Below are 23,545 nucleotides of genomic sequence, written 5' to 3'. Positions count from 1 at the left end.
GTTGTTTTAGACAATCTACAAGTGAAGTATTTTCATCACTCTTGATTTTCAGGACTTCCCATTCCTTTGGAGTAGTCCTTACTATCCAATAAGCAACCTCTAGGGAAGTCACTTCTGTAGGGAGCAGGGGATTTGGTGGGAAGGGACTGTTTGAGGACACATCCAGCTACCTCCTTGGATGAGATCCAGATGACATAACACAGTGGCAGAAAATGCCTGAACTATTCTTTGCTTTTCCAGCACCAAGAGGCAGAGCAGCCCTAGAGCAGTTCCACATTCCTGTCCCTGTCTGTCCTGTCTGGCAGCCAGTGATTGAGAGAGACTGCCAAGGGCATATGCTAATTTTCCAGTCATTTGGTCAAGTCCATCTCACATGCCACAAGACCCCAGGGCCTGTGTTTACTGAATTCAAATCTCTGCCCCAGCACAAACTAATGAACAGTAAGTTCTCTTTCTCTCCCTCCTTTTAATATTTTTATTGTGTTTCTGAGGAGGGGAGGAGAATCTCTTGTGTTTATTGTCCATCTTTCTATCTCTTTTTAATAATTTTCATCAAACTGTAATTGATATGCTGGATCATTAAATAAAAATGTAGGCTGCACTGTTTGCTTTGAGGAATGAAATTCAGCTTCAGGTAAGTTCATGCAATTTCACCTAAAGCCCCTTGAGTTGGGATGGAAAACACTGTTTTACTTTTTGGGGAAGTTCTAAGTTTTTCTATAAACTAGGACAAAGCCTCTGAATATGCAATAGGATTTTCAAGAATGACTCCTGGGTGGATTCTTCCTTTTGCATTCTCTTCAGGATCCTGGATTTGAGGAGATTGACTGTCTCTCCATAGTCCTTCTCTAAACACTGTTGCATTGGGTACCATGCTTAATTCCACGCTGGTAGTATGCTGGCTTCCAGAGCATCTGACTAGTGGAATGTACCTTCAGGTGAAGAAAGGGATCAGGATATGTCTGGCATGGTCCATGTATGGAGGCATCAGCTCTATAAGGGGTCTTTATTCCATATCTGGAGTCCTACTGAATGGGTCTTCGTCCATGACTCCAGCCCTCACTGGGCACCAGTAGTACCATTTTCCCCATCTGTCCCTCCAACCCTAGAGGTGGTAAAGTCTTCCCATGGCTATAACTGTCTCAATGCTTCATCATTTCCTGTTTGTCCCTTTAAATGCTTCACACTAAGTAGTACCTACCTCTTTTTTTAAAACAGCAGGGGCATTCCTTGATAGAAACCTGAGACATATGATTAATTCTATATCTTAATTCATTTTATCTAGCATTAAGTCTATTCAAAATTGAGCAAGTATCTTTTAAGGGACAATCATGTGTCAGCATACGTCACAGGGAGCTAGGCTCTGGAGGAGAGCACAGTAAACCAAGCCAATGCCATCTTTGCCTTATAGTCTGTGGTCCAATGGAATATCTATAATGTTGATACTGTTGTTGCCATAATTTACACATAAGAAAACAACAGGTTGGAAAGTTAAGTAACTTGTCCAAGGATATACAAATCAGATCTGTCTGCCTATAAAATCTCTGTGTCTGGCCCTCCTCCTCTGAAGCCAGTGTTTTTCCTTTGCCCCTGGGGTGTTTCCTGAGCTACAAGTTCTGAGACAGCCACTAGACCTTGTGCTTCATGGTGGTGGCTGTAATTCTTTGTGACCCTGTATAACCTGGTGTAAAATATGCCTATCTTTGTTGTCTATTTTCTGTTTTTTTTCCTTCTCTTTTATCTTTCTTAAAATAATCATTTTCTCTGGTTCTCTTTATACCTAGCACATACACCACTTATATCCTTTCTTTAATTTTCACACAATAAAATTTTTAAATTGATTTGGAGTGTGTGTGTGTGTGAGAGAGAGAGAGAGAGGAGAGAGGAGAGATTAAGCCCTAGCGAGAACACAATAATTCATAAACACCCATAAACACACACACACACACACACATGCTCATTCACACACACACCCACACATACGGAATAAGAATTTTGCATACTTTCTGACTTGTGTGAATAAATGGGAACTTAATCCCAGTGCATACATAATTTATGTCATTATCCCCTCCCTGGTGCTCATTGGGCATACTACTCCGAGGTCTTTTTAAAAAACGTTCCATGTTGAATGTTTTGCTTGTTGTTTTTACTTTCTTATAAATAGCAAGAAGTTTTGCTGAGAAGAAATGATTACAAATCCCAAAAGGTTGATGTTCCGTTCTAAGCTCCAAGATGTAAGGATTGAGTGGATTTCAAACTTGGCAAAATCTCTGACTTGGCAAATACTTCCATCCTTATTTATGACAGCTTGGAAACTTCCATTTTCTAGGGTTTATAAATGATGCTGCTGATTTTGTTTCCCTTTTCTATTTTGCTCTGAATTATGGAATAACCAGCCCAAAGGTCCTTTTAATGTCAGTCCTCTTAGCAGAGAGAGAGAGAGTGTGTGTGCGTATGGTGTGTGTGTGTGTGTGTGTGTGTGTAAATTATTGTGCTCTTTCTTTTCTTGGTTAAGAGATATATTTTACAGTTTTCATACAGGAAGTATACTCCCCTTTTTCGGCCTTTTAACAAAATGGAAATCTGAAAATGGTGAGGTTTGGGATGTTGTTTTAGTCAGTTTTTTCATCACTGTGACCAAAAGACCCAGTAAGAAAAACATAGAGGGAAAATTTATTTGGGGCCTACAGTTTTAGAGATCTCAGTTCATAGATGACTGACGCCAGAGTTCTGGGCCCAAGGTAAGGTAGAACATCATGACCCAAAGGCATGACAGAGGGAAGCAGCTCAGGACATGGCAGCAGGAAGCAGAGAGAGAGGGAGCACACTTTGTCACCAGGGACAAAATATGAACCCCAAAGGCATGTCCCCAGTGATCTGTCACTTCTTCCAGTCACTCTTCACCTGCCTATAGTTACCACCCAGTTAATTCTTATTGGTGGATTAATGCACTGATTAGGTTAAAGCTCTTGTAACTCAGTCATTTAATCTCTAAACTTTCTTATATTGTCTTACACATGAACTTTTGGGGGCATATGATTTCTAAACCATAACAGATATACAGAACGATAATCTGTGGTTGTCACTGGTTATGAAGGACTACTTGAGCAGAGGTAAATTCCACCCCGATATTATAATTTAATAGCACTTGAGACTCTGAAACAAGGCAAGTTATGTAGAAAATCTCAGAGAGATTTTCCTAGTGCTGTGAATAGGTGTTGCAGGGGAACTTTGTGCCTATATTCTCAGTAGTTTTGTGTCCAAATGGAAAAACAACTCAGAGGTTTTCATCTCTTCCTGTCCTTTCCCTCCTCTTCCTTCTCCTTTTCCTTTTTCCCCTTAACTCCATACTCAGTTTTGTAAAGCCCATTCTTCTTTATGTTTTCTTTATAAGAGCTTTGTTCTTTGGATTCATGCAATCACACAAAAATTGGGAGTTTCTCTTTATGAGGTAGAGTAGACAGACTTTGCTAAACATAGGTAATAGGAATTTTCAAGTGCAGAATGTGTCCTCTCAGAAGCAGATACCCAATTGGAGTTAAAGTTGCGAAGATTTTCACAGGAGAAACTCTTGGATGAAAGATAATGGGATAGGAAACTGAAGGAAGCTGTGAGAGCTTTAGTCTGCCAGAGAACCTTCAGTGCATGAGGCATGGAGGGGAGGTTAGGTCAAGTGCTCCAGACTACCATTCACATGAAGGTAGTATTGAAAGGGCTGCTGGGGAGTCTTTGAGAAAAAATTGGCCAATACAGAGGAGTTCCTTGTTTTCCAGGATGGGTCTGCCATAGTCATTGGCATTGGGCAGCTCAGAGGAAGATCAGCCTCTGTGCAGATAGATTTTAGAGCACAGCAGTTGGGGCCCTTGGTCAGTTATGTTCCTAGTCACTGAAGTCTGTGCAGAGCATTATTCTCATACAATAGATACTGTCTCATCTGAGCTCCACATGACTGGTGAGCTTGTTAACGAGTGCTCCCAATATTTCTGTGGAACATACCGACCTCTCTGCACAGCGCCTTACTCACTCCTGGGTGGACAGCTGGGTACCAGTGCTCAAGGGAAACTCTGCTTCCTTAAATGACCTACTACCAGTTGCAGTGGTTAAAAGGGCCTCAACTATAATAATTTTTGAAAAAAAGTACACAGAGAGGACAAGTCAACATTTTGAACTGTTTAAATGTCATTTTTGAGCTACAGCCATCCTTATATTTATGGTAACATAAAACAACATCTGAAACTAAGACCCGTTTTTATTTTTCTCGCCTACATGCTAAAACCACAAGTGATTTTGTTTCATTTCATTTCGTGTTCAGCATCAAACAAATTTCCTATCATGGCAGCTCTCATTATTGATTCATATTCTTTCAGAAGAGTGTTTATGGAAGTGTACATCAATACCTTGCCAGGCATGAGGAAAGAGTTGGAGTGGAACAGAGCGATACATCCTCTTACACAATTATTCTCCCTTGCTCTCCAGCAGCCCGCAAATTGGATCATTTTCAAGGGAAATGATGGCTTATTCAGATTTGACAAACTGTGTTGAATATTTTCTTTGTGTTAGGCCACAGGTTGCAGACTCTAATGACTTTGGAGACTGGACAGGTCACGAGCAGGAATAGAGGCTGGTATAGACTGTTGTGATGCAGAGCTACCTCCAGCCCTGGCCCAAGTTACTGTGCAGGAATGTAGACTCGGGGAGCCAAGTCTTCTGATTTTTCAAGATGAGGGAAGATCTGGGTTTTTGTGTGAAATTACCCAGTTTTTAAATGTTGGCAAGGCCTACAACATTTTTGAAAGTCTCTGTGAGCCAAACATGACATGTCTTTAGGCCAAATCTTGCCTGTTGTTCTTGCTGGACACTCTGCTGCTGGCTTTTGGACATGTTTCCTTCACAATAACCTAGAGTAGAGACTTATCTTAGATCAGCTTTTCTGGAAGCAGGCTTTGAGATGGGGATTCATGTGCAAGTGATTTATTAAGGGTGTGCCTATGAAAGGAGTCGGGGAAGCAGAACAGAGAAGGGGGAGCTAAGCAGTATTATCATAAGAGGCAAAGCCTCATGGTAGTGGCTTCAGCCTGAGCACTTGGGGGACCCTGAAGTGTAAGTTGCCCCTTAGACTTGTCCCACCCTAAGGTTAGGGAGCTGAGCTTTCATATCTGTGCACCTGCCAGTCATTGACTGGGTATCACAACAGGCAACCATGGGATTCTAAAGCTCAAGAAGAGTCCTCTAGAGGAGATACATGATATTGCTGTGGCCCTGGGTATAGCACATGGCAGCAGCAACGGTGGAACTGAGGAACTCCACATGGTCCACCATCAGATATTTGTGACTTTCTCAAGTCTGCAAGTATTAAGAATTATAGGCTTAGCCACGATGTGAACCCTGATCTTCTGACTCCATATCTAGGACTTGCTGATGAGATTGGCATGCAGAATTCAGATATTCTTGGGCACTGGCATGTCAGGTATGTCATCTCTAAACTTCTACCTGTCATTTTTCTCCAGGAGGGCTTGGAGAGAGGATGGCATGGCTATTCAGAGAAGATATGAGAAACCTGATAGGAACTAGAATGAGGCTCTGCCGCTAGCGACACCCCCAGACAGCCCTGAACTCTGGTATTAGCTCCCAGTTCTAAGATATTTTTCTCTTAGTTTGGAAATTTCATATCTGAGATTTAGACAGTGTTTTGGGTTTCTCTGTACCCCAGTGCTGAATTCCGAGCTTGTCCTGGTGCTGGTAAGGTGATATCTTTTAGAGAACTAGGCTTATGGCTTCCATATCTTGCATCAGAGTGCTTTGGAGAGTTTAAAACCCTTCAGTATTTAATGTAAAGATGCATTCTTTAAATATCCACCAATGTCGCTGGAAGGAAACCCATCAGAGGTAGGGACAAAAGTCAATCTCAGCAGCAGCATCTGCTAACTGGGCATTTCTGGACTTTGTAGGTCTCTCAGGCACAAAAGATCAGATTCATTTTAGCTGAGTTTATCACGTCTGCTCTGACAGCACTTGCCCTGTGCCCTCTGATGTTGTTAATTCATTCTTTGGTCCCTCTGAATCAGCCACGACAGCTTCCTCGCCCTCACCTTTTGAATGCTGTCTGGAAATCAAGTTAAGTTTTCCTTCCCAGTATCCTTCATACCTGTGCCATTTTCCACTCCACCTCCTCTGCCTTCCTGCAAACTCTCTGTATTTAAGAGGGACAAACTGGTCCTCTCACCCTTCTCACCATGTTTCTACCCTGAGTCCTACATTTCTTTCCCAAAATGCAGACATGAGTCTTCACAAACAGTTAGTAATTCACCTGGCTAAGGAGATACAAGTCCAACAAAAGGGTTGCAAAAGGGTATTCCAACTCAAGGACTCTGGAGCTCCAACCTTGTCTTCCCCACCTGCTACCTCTGTTCCACTTCCCCAAGCCACCCTGCAGGGCCAGGCAGCTCTTCCTCCCATATTCTGAGCATCTGTCAGTCAGAGTCATGCCACTTAACAGTTGGGTGACCTTGGACTTGGGCCTTAACTCTCCAAGTCTAAGATGTCTCCTCCATAAGAGAAGGTGGCTAATACCTACCTTGTGGGAAAATTAAATGGTATAAAGTCTGATAACATGTGAAATGTTGTAGGGGCTAAGTGAGTGGTTGCAATGACAATAATGATCACTAATCACAACAATCATCATTATTGCTATCCATCTTTCAAGGTCCAGCTCAATTCCCATCTTACTCCCAGGAGCTGCCACAGAATTCCCACACAGAATGAGGCCTTCTTTCTTCTACTCCTGTATTAGTGCTGTATTTGTTTATCTGGGGAGCAGACATGGGTCCTCTATTTCTGTGTTAGGCCAAATGGATACAAAGCATTTGTCTATCCTCTCAGCACTACTCACTGTGCTTCCAAAGGAGCAAATGAAGTGTATCCAACCTTCAACTGAGTCCACTTTTGTTAAGATTTGAGAACATTTGCGGGTGAAGCTTTTTGGGGCCTCCAGCTAGAAGGCTAGATCAAAAATAGAGAGCGTCTTAGATGAGAGGAAAAGATGACCCAGAAAATTCTAGGGTCCTGAATAAGCCAGATCTTCCCCATAAACAGTACAAGCAATGTTTTCTGGGAAAATTCTCTGATATGTGGACCAGGAATATCTTCATGTATTAGTTTCCTAGAGTTACAGTAACAAATTAGCACAAACTTGCTGACTTAAAGCAGCAGAAATGTCTTTCCAAATAAGATCACTGTTAGGGGTCTCATGGGTTAAGATTGGGCCTATCATTTTGGAGGACACTATTCAACCCACTGCACTTGAGACTTGAGCTTCACAGAGAGATTTGAAGCAGAATGGGAGGCTTGTAGTTCAGGAGCCAAGGAGATCTGAGTCAAATATTAACGTCTCAGTTTCCTTTCCTATAAAACAGAAATACTTATTTCTTCCCCATCTATTGTGAGGATAAGAATATATATATACATAATATATTTATGAATATATACATTATATGTGAATACACACATATAATAGCACATATTAGATCACAATATAATTATAATATATAGAAATTTCCACCACTCATTCATTGGCTTAATAAAAATTTAATTCTCTGGACATAAAGGTAAAAGAAACATAGCCAATGGACCCTAGTCACATAACACTTAGGAGTTCTGTTTGTTGAGTGAATAAACAAGAGATCAGATGTGAATACTTCCGAAGTGCTTGCTATGTTCCAGGCGCTGCAAGGGCTTTCTTTGGCAAGCCATTGTTTACAGCATCCTGCCTGAAGGATGAATGATGGTGCTAAGTCCACTTTTTGGATTATTCTTAAAAATCCTTAAAGAATATTACAGCACTGTTATTCTCTCCAGTGGTTTACATATGTGGCCACCAGAGAAGGTTCTATGAGAAATCCTATCAAGAGGCAACATGGGCTGTCTCCACCAAGAATGAATTTATATCACAGAGCAAAGTGACCAACCCAAATTCCTTCAGGGAGCATTTATTTACAGGGAGTAGCTGCTACTCATTCATTCATGCAAACATGTACTAAGTCCCTTCTCTATGCCCTGTGCTGTTCTGAGTGCTGGGGTCACCCAGGCGGGCAAGGCAAAAGTTCTGTCTTTATGAAGCTTGTATTTTCTGAACGCAGTTTCAGTTCCAATTGCCTAAACGGATTTCAGGCTCATTTTTCCAAATCATCTGATTTTTAAAAAAGAAGTTTTATGTAAAAATGTCTTGATTTTTAAATGTTGGCAGGCTAATATATATTTAAAAAAAGAATACTGTGCAGGCCAGAAGAAACTTGCCTCTTGACTCAGTTTGGCCTGCAGTCTGCCAATTTGTGACCTTTAGGGTGGAATCTCATGACCTTTACCTTAAGAAACATTGTTCTAATGTCTGATTTTAAACTAGTTCTCATTTCTCCTGACCTCTTTGGAAGCTGGTAATGGTTACCACTCGTCTATGTCTTCCTGAATTTAATGATTCTTAGATGCTTCACCTCTATCTTTTCAGGTGAGCTAACCTCAGTCTATCAGCTTTTCCTTCCCAATTCCATCCCCAAATCTTTGATTATTTTTTCTCTTTTCTCGAGCTCCCAGAAAGAATCCAAGCATTGTGTTCTGCCCTTCAGCATTTCTTCTCTTGAGAGAATCCTACCTGAACTCTTACCTATACTGTTTATAGATGAGAGTTTCTGACTCGGCTACCCCAATTTTCACAGCCCTTGGGCTGTGACTCCCAACCTTAAGTGTGATTTTAATTTGTGTCAAAGGGACATGGATTTAATAGATTTTTTAATTAACATTTCGTAAACTTGGAGCTATCATGCTTTATAGCGGACTGATACAAATGTCTATAATTACATTTTTGGCACTATATCTGGGGAGTAGCCTAGAAATGTTTGTTTAAACCCTTCCCTAAAATGTTCTGATTTATGGGCAGACCTCTGTATGCACACCTCTAGCAGGACCTGTTGTCATGACAGCACAGAACATCATTTGTCAAAGAGCTATAACTTCATTCTATGTTGAAGGCAAAAATTTATCTTTTAGGATTTATTCTTATGACAGGGAAAATTTTGCATTTCCATAGATATGCTTCTTCTCTCTAATTCTGCTTGTCTTCAGGAAGATTCAGGCTTCAGGTGAAGGTTTTCTAGAGTCTAAAATACACCTTCCACTTTTCACCTCTCGGAAAAATTCCAAAGAGAGCTTAAATGGACTCATTAGTACTCAAAAGGTTGTCTCCCATATGTCTCTAATTTAATATGATTTTTGTTTCCTTTTGAAAACTGAAATGAGAATTTTATTTATTAATTAATTTCTTTGGGGGGAGCTGGTAAACTTAAAAAAGGAAAAATGGAAATGTTTGTAAATCATTCCTAAAAACTGAAGAAGAATGAACTACTTGGTTTTCGTATGTACCTCTGTAATCTTGTAATTCATGATTCATGAATTGTAAACTCAATGCCTATTATAGGAATCAGGCAAATCTATGAATTAGTGCAGTGGGCTCTTCCTTCCTTCCTTCCTTCCTTCTTCCTTCCTTCCTCTCTCTTTCTTTCTTTCTATTAATTTTATCCTTAGAAGCCAGAAATTTATATTTCTTATGTGAAATATGCTTATTTTAAAATGTGGACAGGTAATGTAAAGAGTTTGCTTTTTAAAAAGATAACAGTCAAATGAAACACATCTGAGGGCAGGTTTGTTCCACAGACTTCAAGAAGTAAGTGGTTTCTGCCCTTAGGAATGGTACTCAACACTTAAGAATGGCTTTGTTTCTCTAAATGGGATGGTTATCAATTCTTCTGCCCTCCAGTCCTTATCAGGTTCTGATGTGCCAAAAATATTCTTTCTGTTGTCCTTTCTGGAGATTATGTTCTGCTTGTCTGCAACCTGGGTAGCTGCTGAGTTCCAGGCCATGTATGAGAGGGAGCTGCACTGGGCGCATGTCTTAGACCCACACGCTCCTCTCTGACACCCCCATCAGTTTCCCTCTGGGACTGCACAGGGATATAGGATGCTCAAATTTTGGTCTTTGATGGATAGAGTAGTTTAATCCTCTTCACTAAGCCCTTTATTTTTCGTTTTATTAGGAATTTGTGGATGGCTATGCCTTTCCACAAGAATTCCTAAGATTTGTTCTTCCTTACTGGATTTGAGAGTATTTTGTTCTCATTTATCAAAGTGGGCAATATTAGTAATTCTTGGGAATATGCCATGATAAACATCTGGGATAAGTCTGATACGTGTTCCAGAATGGTGGTGGTTTAGGGAACACCAGTCCACCACCTTGCTGGCAGGCAGTTAGATCTAGGACATGACGGCATTCATGTAGAATTACACTTAATGTGGAAACACCTTGTGGTTGGTGTGGTAATAAAAGCAGGTTAGAGCCTGCTTTGTGCTTGTGCTGCTTTCACACCTTCTTCTGTGATTCCTTGCATGCTCCCTGGGTGTAAGCCTTACCCAGAATCTTCCTCATCCTTTGTTACCTTCACACTCTCCTGTACAATTGCCTGTACCTGGGATGTTTCTTACCCTCTCATATCATCTAACCCAGATGGGCTTTTATTGAGTCTTTATGAACATTTGAACTTTAACAACATTGGTTAGAAGTGTGGCAATACCCAAAAATAAGTAGCTCTTAGAAGCTGACAGTAGATGTGCACCTTGTACTTTCCTATCTCCTCATCTTGCTGACTCCTAAGGGTGTACGTGTGTGTGTGTGTGTGTGTGTGGTGGTTTCATCTTTCTTTGAACAATTCTTAGCCTATAAAAGAGAAAGGATATGTTATAAATAAGATGAACTATTGAGCAAATATACTCATACCCTATGTCAGATTGGAACAGTTTAATTTCTAAGGCCCTTAGTGGTAATGAACCAATTCTGATGCCCACATTCAGCACATACCTCTTTCTTCCAGTGATTGTTAAAATCATACCAGTATCATATTTTAAAATATATGTAAATTATAAAGAAAGGAGTAAATTTCTATTCTGAAAATAGAAATGATATTGGTTGAAATAACATTGTATGTTAATGTTTATCTTGTCTTATTGTGTGTGTGTGTGTGTGTGTGTGTGTGTGTGTATGTGGATTTCTTCATGGAATTAACATTTCTCATAAAAATTTTCATTGGTTTTCGAGTATTTCATTCTTTGAATAAACCAGAATATATTTAATCATGTTTTAGAATTTCACATTTATAATAATTTCCAATTTAATTATTAAAAGTAACACCATAATGGGCCTCTTTGTGCCTAGATCTTTGTCCACATTTCTGGCATTTTTCCCCTTAGAATTGACTTCCAGACATATAATTTCTAAGCTGTGAGGTTTTAATATTTTTAAGACCCTTATAACATATTATTAGTTTACTTGTCAGAAATATTGGTATATTTACAGTTATACCAGAAGAGTGTAAGAATGCCCATCTCTTAGCACCCATTAGTGTTGCTTTAACTTTCCCCCCAAACTTGCTTTAGTGTTTACTTGTTGTTTTGTATACATGTCTGCTTAGTAGAGAGAGAGAGAGAGAGAGAGAGAGAGAGAGATAGAGAGAGAGAGAGAGAGAACTCACTACTGAACAGGAAAGAGTAATATGTTAGTCTTCTAGGGCTATGGTGTGTTGCAGGTTCCCAGAGTGGCACTTACCACATGCCAAGAGGTACTCTAAGTGCTTTGTGTATGTCAGTTCTTGTAATCCTCACAATACTCCTAAGAGGTAGATACTATTATTATCTCATTTTCCAGGGAAGGAAGCTGATGCCCAAGGAGGTTAAGCTTACCTAAGATCATGTCATCAAGTAAGTGTCACAGCCAGAATTCAAGTAGGGTCTTCAGGCTCCAGAGCCTACATTCTGAACCATTCCTGGGTTTCTTGCTACTGTAAGGGTAGAAACTTAGGCGTCCAGGCCACATGATGGATAACAGAATGTGTGGTTAGCAGAGGTGATGATGAGCAAGGTTAATATCACCAAAGATATTTAAAGAACCAAGGGGAGTATGGTGAGCAGAGAAGGCATTTCATGATATGGAAATCAAGAGAGGGATTCCTGGGGAAGCTGACATTTCTACAGGGCATGGAGGGATGGATAACATATAAAAGCAAAGATGGAGGTGGGTGGCAACCTGGGTGGTAGATCAAGAGCATCTAACTGGAGTAGGTATAGGTTCTTAGTTCAAAATAAGGGAAACTTCTAAACAGACATGATATTTTAGCTCAAGCAGAAAGGTCTTTTACTGTCACAGAAAATAAAATGTGTAAATTATTCTTCATGGTAAGACCCAATAAATCCCCAAAGAATTCAGAAATTACCTTTGTTGCTATATCCAGAAAACATAGTTGTTTTAGAAACACAAAAATGTGTTAAGATTTTCCTTCCATGCTGACCCTCAGAACAGGGAATTCAGTGAACCTTAATATTCTTGTACTCTCTTGTGACCTCTGTTTCTCTCAATTTCACTGGAAACACATTGGTTCTCACAGATTCTTAATAATTTGCAGGTTGCTATATTAACAATCACGATCTAGTTCAATATATAAGCATTCGACGCCTGCACAATGAGGTTAGACATTTTAAAGAGGTGCAGAGAGAAGCAACATACCTCCAAGAGTTCTACATTTTAAGTTTATGAGAAAAACATAAGAAGGTGTAGAGTAAGATAAATATCATAGAAGAACCAAGAGTAGCAAGCAGAGAAGGTGTTTCTTGCTGTGGAGACCAAGAGGATTCCCGGAGAAGCTGACATTTTTGCTGGCCCTGAAAGGAAGGATAAGCTGTATAAAAGCAAAGATGGAGGTGTGTGTGGGGGGGTGCAATTGGGGTAAACATGTCAGGATGGGGGCAGTGTTGAAGCAGCCACGGCTCAGCTGCTGTCATGGGAGGAGGCACTTTTTCTGCACGTGATCAATGCACATTAAGGTGCATGACTCCAGTCATTTACTACCCAATCTTTAACCAAGGTTAAAAACCCCAAATCATTGCCAGGAGGATCCAGCTTTAGATACATAAAGAGGCCTGCCTTCTCCTTCATGTCACTGTTTTAAAATGCCTCAATATGATAAAAGCTTTACTGGAGTACCCCTAAACTGACCCAATAAGTTCAAAGTGGTGGGAGAAGGATATAGGGGATATTGGACTAAATCTTTGGTTTTCTCAGATCATACTACCAATGGCCATCCAGCACCAGAAGAGAGCACATTTGGACTACTGACATCTTTCTACCAGTACCTGGGAGAGCAAAGCTGGGGGATGGGATGAGTCCACAGCCTGAATAGCCTTTCAGCAAGAGAGGTCTGTCTTAGAACCACATAGTTACCATTACACGTTCTTGGACCTCACAGGGTGTTAGCAGTGGGTGAGGAGAGATAACAGGAATCCGCATGCTTAGAAATCTCCTGAAAGATTCTAATGCACACCAGATTTCAAGTACCAATCTTAAGTGTAATGGTCCTTGACTCAGATTACATATTAGAACTGTCCGAAGAGATTTAAAAAATACTATGCCTGGAACCCACACTGGATATGATACATATGATTATCTAGGGATGGGGTCTTGGCACCAGTATCTTTTTAAAATACCTCATGGGCTTCCGGTGTCCCCTATAAGCATGGCTGCTGCCACCACTGCTGCCAGCGCTGGGGAACCTCTATCCACCGATGAATTGCTCCCAAAAGGTGATGCAGAGAAAACTGAGGAAGAGCTGACAGAGGATGATGAGGAGGAGCTAGATGAGACCCAGTCGGAGAGACTCTGGGGTCTGACGGAGATGTTCCTGGAGAGGGTCTGATTCGTGGCCTGAGGAGACACTTTTGATCTCTCCCTCTTTGTGGCTCAAAAAATGTACAGGTTTCCCGGGGCAGCCTTGTGGATTGGGACCACTTCCTTTATGATACTGGTTCTTCCTGTTGTCTTTGAGACTGAGAAGTTACAAATGGAGTAACAGCCGCAACTGCAGCAGCAGCAGATACTTCTAGGGCCTAACACAGGAGGAATGCCAGGAGCTCTGCCTTCACTTCCTGGAAAGATCAAGGTTGCTACTGCTATCTTTGAACTGTCTTGATGGGAGAAATTTGAAATTCAGTTGTGTTTGAACTGCTATCTGGTTTTATTTATTTATTTATTTATTTTATTTATTTTAACTGTAGCATATTGATCCAAACCTGGTAGCAAGAATTCTCCCCTCATTGTCTCGCGGGGAGATTTCCAACTTTTAACTGTGCCCTCCACGCTGTCCTCAATGTTTCTTCTGTCCTCACTCTGATACCAGAGTGCAGCTATGCAGACAGTTATTCCAGCTCTGGCCACCTTACCCCTTCTAGTAAAGTGCTCCTAACTGGAAAAAAAAAAAAAAAAAAAATACCTCATGTGATTCTAACATTCAGCCAAGTTTGTAAACAACTGGTATTGGGTAAGGCTAACCTAGTGCTTTGAATAAAAAAGAGGTGTAGGGGAGAAGGAAGGGAAGGAAGCAAAGGGAAGAAGGGACCATTTCTGTAGATATTAAAGTGAACATTTAATTGATTCATACTCTTACATTTTGGGGCTATGCGTATGTGTGTGTGTGTGTGTGTGTGTGTGTGTGTGTGTGTGTGTGTGTGTGTGTATGTATTTGGGGCTTTATAGTGGCTTCCTTGGATAAATCAGAATAGGTAACTAGCTGATGTTTTAGTTCCCCCGGAACAGCTTTTAAAAATCCACCAGCCCAGACACACTAAATAAATAAGAATCTTGGTGGTGCAGGACCTAAGTACCAACGTTTTTAATGCTCCACAGTTGACTCCAGTGTGCAGTGAGGGCTGGTAACTGGAGGATGCTGGCCAGGTGAGGAAAGGCACAAAGGTGTCTCTGTAGCGGAGTTATTTGAGTTTCACCTTTCACTTGGGCAGCTCACAATTACTATGACCACTTAAGTCTGTGGTCTTCTACTGTCAGCTCTCTAAAATTCTAGCCGAACTGGGAGAGGTGTACGATTTCATACTGAACTCTACTCAATACAAAAGGAGAACCTATCAAGAACCCAGCCAATAAAGTTGCAAGATTTAACAAATAAATACAGAATTGCCAACTAAATTTAAATTTTAGATAAATGAAATTGATGTTTAATTATGCCTCATGCAATATTTGCAGAATACTTACATCAAAATTATTTCTTGCTCATCTGAAATACAAATTTGGCTGGGAATCCTATATTTATTCTACCTATAAAGGAGGTTAAATCAAGAGAAGTGAGTTCAAATGGCAGGCTTATGATTCTGCTTTTGCTAATATGTCTCCAGGGTTGCTGTGCCCTGGAACTGCCTGAGCTCCAAGTTTTAGCATGACCTCCTTGAGCCCCTGTTGCAGACTAAGAAGCAACCTTATATCCCCCCTGGTGAAAATTGACCCCCCCCCCCCACACACACATTTTTCTCCTTGATGATCAAGGTGAACACAGCCTGGAGAGAAGCCCTTTGGTTGTTCTACTCACTTTCCATTTCTAATTTGAAGGATACATTTCATGTAGAGCCAGTATAACAATTGACTTCATCTTTCCTGGCTCAGGTTGTTTGCTCTGCCCACGTGTTGAGCCTTTTTGGACACAGAAAGCCCATCAGTTACAGGCTGCAAGAGAGACAGCTGCAGTACAATGTGCAAACCACAGCTACTCATAGCAAGGGCCACCTTTGTGGGACTGGGACGTGCTTACAAGGGTTGCATGCTTGGTTTATTGTCCTACTTTCAAGATTTTGAAATTCCTCATATTCTATGAACAAAAGAACTGCATTCCATCTCACGCAATAAAAAAGGGTGAATTGCACTAAAAGCAGTGGTCTTCATGCACAGGCCTTGTTTTCTGTTCCTTATAGTAGGTTTGACCTTAAGTATTCTCTCTTGGGTAAGTGGAATTCCCTCTGCAGGGAAAACCACAACAGCTTACCCATTCCTTTACACTATTTTAGGGATGGCTGCCTTAACAAAGACTTCTACAATTCAATCGCAGGCATTTTGTCCAGGAGCTTGAATTAACCTACATATCTTTTCAAGTGTAGCTATTTTTTAAAGTGGCATTTAGTAGCTGTCACCATTCATCAATCAGCAATTATTGAGTACCTAGCCCTGTGCACGTCACCTTTCCTCACTTGGCCTGTAATCATTATCAATCATAGCAGTGGATGTATTCAGTGCCCATCTGCACATGACCCTGCGCTGCAAGATGGTGTGTGCGAAGCTAATTCTACCAGTGGAACTAGACCTGACTCTGAAAGGCAGTGAATGCGGCCTTTGAAATGGAGAGCTTCTCCACATCAAAGAAGGGTGTGTCCATCAGGTGCTAGAACCACAGGATGATTTTTTTTTTTTTTTTTTTTTTTTCTGGCATCTGCCCTATGAGATTCAGACAGAAAAAAAAAAAAAAAAAAAAAAAACAAAAAAAAAAAACTCACAAAAAAATCCAGAGATGGTCCTTTGGGTTGGCAGAAAATCAAAGCCTCCCCTCCCACCTGCTTTGTAATAGTCATGTGTAAAATCACGCAGTTGAACCTCTAAATTATTGCTGTAGAAAGCCATGTGGGAAATGGCAGGAGAAGGCTGACCTGGGGAAACCAGAGGATGAAAAATTATTCTGAATTCATGTGTGTGAGAGTAGTTTGAAAAATATAATGTGTAAAAGCCATGTAAGGCATTGCTCTTCTTATTTATGGCTCATAGTGCTTGCTGGAGGCAGTTTCAACATCTCCCCTGCAATGCCAGCAAATCCTAATCTAGTGTAAACACAAAACAATTGACAAGATGAAACAGCTCCAGAATCATAAGGAGGCCCTCGTGGTTGAAGTGTAAGACAGAATTTGATGGCATGGTTTGTGCCTTGTGCCAAGACGGCCCCTCACTGCATCACAGTCCGTCTTTGAACAGACATCTCAGGGAAACAGCTCCTTACCATTTGAGCAAATGCCATAGTTCTGTTCTTTGCCAAAACATTTTGAGTTAGCCTCATGGTGGAAGTAAAATTGTTAAAATGTGCTAACGTATTGCAAACATTTTATTAATAATGCAGTTATTTTTCAGATGTTGATATGAGATTGAAAATTGCCTCCAGGTATACAGAAATGCAAGTAAAGGCCAGCTCTGTCCACATGCCCCAGTTTGTTAGAAAATGATGGCTTAGGTTGATGTTTGTATCTGAAAGAAGTAGTCCTACAGGGAACTGAAACATCTTGGATCAAGGAGTATGCTCTTGAATTGAATTAAATTGAGTGGAATGATTATCAAGAACCCACCAGGTACTTGGAGCATGTGAGTCACAGAGGGGTCAATGTGATGAGCAAGAAAAGTCAGTGCCCTCAAAGGACTTGCATTCTAATTGAGAGAACAAATTTATTACCCTAGTAGATTAACTAGAATATGATGCCTTTCTTTTCTAGCACAATCTGATATTCTATATCATACAGGACCCTATTTTCTTATCCAAAATTCTTGGAACCAGATGTCTTGGGTGTGGAAGATTTGGGGATTAGAAATGCATGGTTCATACTGTGAATACTATCACTCCCTTCAGTAGGGCCTGGGGGAGTTCCTGGTGGTCACATCTGTTTTCTGCTGTGAAGCTGAAAGCTCACCTCATTAACTGGAATAAGTAGTCTACAAATAATTGCACAGCAGCTCAAGTCAGGTTTTACCGCAAAGTAAATTTAACCTTGTTAAACGTACTCAAATGTTATGCATTTCAAAAGTGCAGATAATGGATGGGGAGCCATAGTAAAGTGTCATAAAGTATAACGCACTCTAAAATCATATTGGAATATAACAGAAATTCCATAAGGGCATTGTTATTTTCCAAATATCTTGGCACAGGTAGGCATTCAATAAATATTTGTTAGGTGAGTAATAAAGGAAATAATAAGAAATCTTAACCGCCATTTTATGGAGTGTGTTCTTCATGCCAGGTACAGAGGAGTGTCATACCAATCCCATTAGGTACGTATTGTTCTTCCTATTGTTCTTCCTCATTTAGAGATGAGGGAAACTGTTTCGGAGAGTAGTTAAGAAAACCGCCCAAGGCCACCTGGGTGGCAGGTGATAAAGCCATTATTGGAAGGAGGGGGCTTATTTGTGGTGGCTGTAGGCGCATTCAGATTTCAGGCTGCCTGGAGTCCAGATCCTAATTCTGCGGCTCACTGACTGTGTGAACTCACAAGAATGACTTGACTTCTGTGTCTATGTTTCCTCATGCTTAAATTGGGAATAATAAGATTTCCCTTATAGGATTGTTGGCAGGTGCAAGTACCTTGCTTAGAAATCGTGCCTGCAGCCTCATAGGCCCTCAAAGAATGTCAGCTAAAATTGGTGGTTGGAGGAAGATTTTATAGTAAAGAGTTTTGTCTGATGGAGAAGAATTTAGATGTGAAAAAAAAAAGACAAAACTATATAACCTTATATACAACCTAATAATAAAAAACTAATCTCACAATACTTTAATGTGTGAAGACTCTGGTGACCTATTCTGTCTCAAAGAAAATTTATTTAGTTGTCACTGAATTGGGTTTTGATAAAATTAAATAACTTTTCTTTTAAAAATTGGTGAACTAAAATAGAAGAATGCTTTCTTTGTATGAAGAAGATGCTACATCTTATAACAACCGTCACCATCATATCTAATGGAGAAATCTGGGAAGTTTTCCCATTAAATTTGAAGCAACACTAGAAGGTCCACATCTCTGGGCATGGTGGCAAATGCCTGTAATCTCAGCAACTTGGGAGGCTGAGGCAGGAGGATCTTGAATTCAAAGCCAGAAGCAACTAGGCAAGACCCTCTTTCTACCCTTTCTCTAAATAAAATACAAAAGAATACTTGAAATGTGGCTCAGTGGTTTAGTGCCCCTGGGTTCCTTAGTAACAACAACAACAGCAACAACAACAACAACAACAACAAAATATATATATATATATATATATATATATGAATGTCCACATCATCATTACTATTTTATAATGTTATAAAAGTTTTACCTAATGGGATCAGACTTATCATGGAAATAAGAGGATCTATGGAAAGGGCAAAGATAACAATATTTGTAGATATTAAGGTTACTTCAAATTATAGACTCAATAACGAATCTAAACATTCCGTAATCTGGATAAAAAACAAATATGCAACATTTCCTAGTTCACACCTGTTGGCAAAAATGTTAGATGATATAATGTCACAATATGTTACCTAGAATAGGAAAAAAATAAGGACAACCACAATCTATCCAAAAGAGTACAGAGACATAGGTGGAGAGAATCTACATGTGCAAAGTTGCTATTCTCTACACAGTTTATAATAACAAAAAGTGAAAAATGAAATCCTAAATGCTCAACAGCATCAGAATTATTGATTTAATGGTGCTGAAATTTCAAAGGTAACAACATATACGCAGTGTAATGTTAAGTAAAATGGGTATCATATAAAACTACATCCCACATGTATTTCCATGTGGATTACTATTCAAAACTTGTTTTCTTCATAGTAAAAATGATATCAGAATGTTAAAAATTATGGGATGTGAGATTATAGGTGATTTTTAAAAATATTTTCTGTATTTTTTTTAAAAAGGTCTATGAAAAGCCAGCACGTTTTATAACACAAAAAGTTTTCGAAAGTGTTTAAGGAAAAAACAAGGAAGTGAATATCTGTCTAGTATTATTTGTCTTTTCATATAGTATGCACTATTTTGTGGACTTTTACTGCCAATGCATAATTTAAAGTAGAATAAATATTGCTTATTCGAAGTAGGCAATTATCAATTCTAAAATAAAGAACAGCATACTTTCTGCTTCATTGATTAAAAGTAATCAAAACTCTGTACAGAAGCCTTACTGACCTTTTTTTTCCCCATAATGTCTCTGTAAGACTTGGATTCAATTTCTGAAACAGAGGGAATGCCGTTTGTACATGAAGGCCCTCAGAGGTGAAAGCATTCATTTCATTAAATCTTTGAAAAATAAATGACCTCACTTCCTTTACGAGTGTACTAATTAACACACACATGTGTACTGATTCAGAATGATGCGATGTATTATTTATTACTCTCCATTTGTGGTTTGGTGGCCAACCTAATGGGTATCTTTGTCAGATGATTCTTATGTATGAAATATTGAGGTTGTTCTCATCTGCTTGGCTAATATGTCTCACCAGAAGAATCAAAACACACTTTTAAAAATCCTGGAACAATATAAACCACAGATGAGCACAGATTTTAACTCTTAGTTGACTTCTATTGTATCCCATTCACCTTGGTACCTTCAGTACTTATGCATTATTGACTAAGTGTCATAAGGCCCCTGGTCCCTGGGCAAAACTTAGCACATAATAGTTGTTCATTAAATGTTTGTGGTCTGGGCAGAAATGAGAATTGAAACCTGATACTTCAAACTCTGGGCCCCAGAGTCTCCTTCTGCAAGGCAATGTCACTTATCCCAGAGGACTCTCAGGACATTTTGATCTTTGTCTGAAGACTCACACATCCTGAGGGCCACATACTCTCTAAAGGCCCAGAGCAGTGCTTCATTTGGTCAACACCAAATATCAACATAGTGCTTGCTCTGTGCAAAACCCTGTGTTGATTGGCTGAGGGTTCATTTTGCTGATGGGGAGCTGATTTCAGAGCCTGTAGTTGAGGCAGAACAAGCTGCACATTCTTTAGGCCAGGCGTACTTGTGGGTTTTCTCTGCATTGCTGCCTTTGAGTTATGCCGCCTCTTTCCCTCTAATCCTCCTAAACAGGCAGGGTCAGGGTCAAGGCTGCTGCTAGCTCCTCCAGTGTGTCTGTGAAATATAGACAAATTGTTGCTCTTTATTAGAGATATGGATGAAGGGCCTTAGAAAACTCTGAAACTACAAGGTTTTGGGTTTCTTGGTTACTTTTTCTCCAGCTCTACTTGCAAAAAAAATGATGTTATTATTATAATATATATATTGGCATTTTGCTGCCAATATCTTTCCCTTCCTCCCTCCATCCTTTATTCTTTCTCTCACCCCATTTTTTCTTAAAGCCCTCAGAAATAAATTAGATCCCTTTATTGATTTTTTCTTACTGGTTAGAAAAAAATCCCAAACCCTTTCTTACTAAGTCCATTTTGAGAAACATGTCTGCCTGGCTTTGGTCACACTCTTACATGGACATCCCCTTGACGGTGTCACTTCCAACCCCTCCATAACCTTGAGGATCTCTCTCTCTCCAGTCCAGTTTCCAGCTCACTCTCTGCTACTTTGATGTTGTCTTTGACCTTCCCAGACCACAAATAATGACACTTCTTCAAACCACCCCCCACAACTCCTGTCTTCACGTTGGTGTATCTGTGGTCATTGGCTATAATCACTTCCTTTGGTAAAAATCAAAATTGCCCAAAAAAGAGGACACCCCTGAGCCACAGCACCTGCATCCCATCATCTGCACACATGGCATGGCTCTGCCTTCCCTAGTGGCACTGTCTTCTCCCCAGGAAAACCCTGTAGAACATCTCCAGCCATTGTCCCTGCTCTCTCCTGCGACATTGCCTTTCCTTCTCTACTGGGTGGCTCTAGTCAGTTATGAATACATAAGTTCACATTCCTCCTCTCTGGTAAACAAACTCTTTGTGATCCCCATAAATTCCCTACCCACATCTAGTGCTCCCTTCTTCTTTGACTCCTCCAGCCTCTCCTGGACAGGGTTATCCTTCCTCTATAATTCTGTTCTTCCTCCTTTCTTTTTGATTCACTCAAATCAGTCTTTCACTCCAAATGCTGCACCAGAACAGTTCCTTTCAAGGTCATCACATCACTAAGTACCATGGTGACTCTCAGTTCTTAACCTCCTTGTTCTGTAAGAAACAGCTGCTCAGCTTCTCCCTTCTTTAGACACTCCTTCACTTGACTCTGGATGCTTCATTTCTCTTTTCCTTCTTCCTCAATTGAGGAGCCCCTTTCCTCTCTAGCCTCACTTTCTCTTTAGGGCATTTTATCCACCCTTATGACTTCGATCCATCTCTATACTGGATTTGCCTACCTTTGGTCCCCAAGAAAGACCTCTGTTCTGGACTGCAGATTTGTATGCTCTGAAGCTCCACATGATTTCCAGGTGGCCATCTTACACTCAGCATAGCCAACCCAGAGCTTTCATCTTCCTATGGTCTCATTCATCTCCATAAATGACCACTCATGCTGACACTCTTGAGTCCTTTGACCTCTCTCTTTACTTAAGCCCCACATGCAACCCCTCACCCCCTCTTCCTTCAAAAAGCATCTGGAATCCTACTGCTTTGCATCACCTCCATAACGAGTAGCCTGATTCAAATTTCTTTAATATTCTCCCTAGATTATCTGACCAGATTGGCCAGAACTCACCCTGTGCATATTCTCTCCCTGAAACTTTTGTACTTGCCATTCCTTCATTTCTAGAATGCTCTCCTTTTCTCCTTTAGAGATTTGTTCAGATACCATCTTCTCCCAGTAACCTTCTCCGACCACATATTTCAAACTGCAGTCTTTGCTCCTACTGGCCCACAGTCCTTGTCTCCCTTCCTTCCTTATCCTCAAGGTATATGTCACCATCAGATGTACTACAAACTGCTTTTGTGTTGCCATTAGTTGCCTGTCTTCTCCACAAAATGTAAGCCTCAACAATGGCAGAAATTTTTGTTTGTTTTCTTTACTTGTCTTAAAATATCTTATTGTAATATATATAGGTTAAACAAAAGAATGAAAAAATGAATGTCCCAGGTTGAATCCAGGGCATAGCAAAGTCCAGAGCTGTGTGACACAAAAGCATTCTATTGACATGAAAATGTTATGGCATTCCATAGACAAAACATTCAAGTATCAGGATGATTATCCATCTTTTTTTCAGAAATTTGGGTGACCCCGGAATCCCTCCCAATTCCCTGTTTTTACTAAAGCTAGCCAGTCTTGCATGTCATGGCAACTCTTAAACACAGGAAATTATTGACTAATCATGGTCCAGGAGCTAAGCATACTTTGGGGTGCAACTTTGTTCCATCCCAAGAAGTTCTTAATCCCTTCAGCATCAGTAGCCACTTATCCCATTACCCTCTCCTGATTCAAGTCTTGGCCCCTCTGCAAATCATTCTCCCAACTATTGCCATGATTATGTTCCTAAAACATAGCAGAGGGTGAGAACTTCTTTAGAATATCATCCAAGTTCTGAATGACCCAATAAAATCACCTCTGAGCCCAAAAGAAGACCCTTGTTTGAGGGTATTAATCCATTTTAGGATTTTACCTTTGCCCTGTGCCAACTTGTACCTGACTGAGCTGCTAGGACTGGGAGTCTTGTTTGACTCTTCCTCTGCATTATTATTGATCCATAATAATGTTTCCCTGGTCACACTGTGGACTACCCAAGGATGACCTGCATGGCCATGGAGGCTGCACTCTTCCTGGGACCCTTGGTTTCTTCTGTATGACAAGTGGAACCTCACTCCATCCATTGTCCAGAAACATTATTTGTCTATGCTGATCATTAGAACCCTCAGTTCTTCAGAAGTGAATTTGAGAAAACTAGACTATGGTGAACATCTGGGAGAGCAG

The 23,545-nt window shown here is 40.3% G+C and overlaps 1 protein-coding gene and 1 pseudogene across 2 annotated transcripts in view; both read left to right on the top strand.

Annotated features, from left to right (window-relative positions):
* The window catches only part of NTRK2 (neurotrophic receptor tyrosine kinase 2), a 345,264-nt gene that overhangs the window by 146,382 nt on the left and 175,337 nt on the right, over positions 1-23,545 (top strand).
* Positions 12,235-15,749, top strand: LOC306644969 (mitochondrial import receptor subunit TOM22 homolog; annotated as a pseudogene). Its single transcript has one exon. The product of its transcript is annotated as a mitochondrial import receptor subunit TOM22 homolog (transcript).

Source organism: Sciurus vulgaris, assembly GCF_902686455.1.
Source record: "Sciurus vulgaris genome assembly, chromosome: 15".
Lineage (NCBI taxonomy): Eukaryota > Metazoa > Chordata > Mammalia > Rodentia > Sciuridae > Sciurus > Sciurus vulgaris.
Note: the sequence above shows the minus strand (reverse complement) of the source record. Positions and strands in the feature narration are given on the sequence as shown.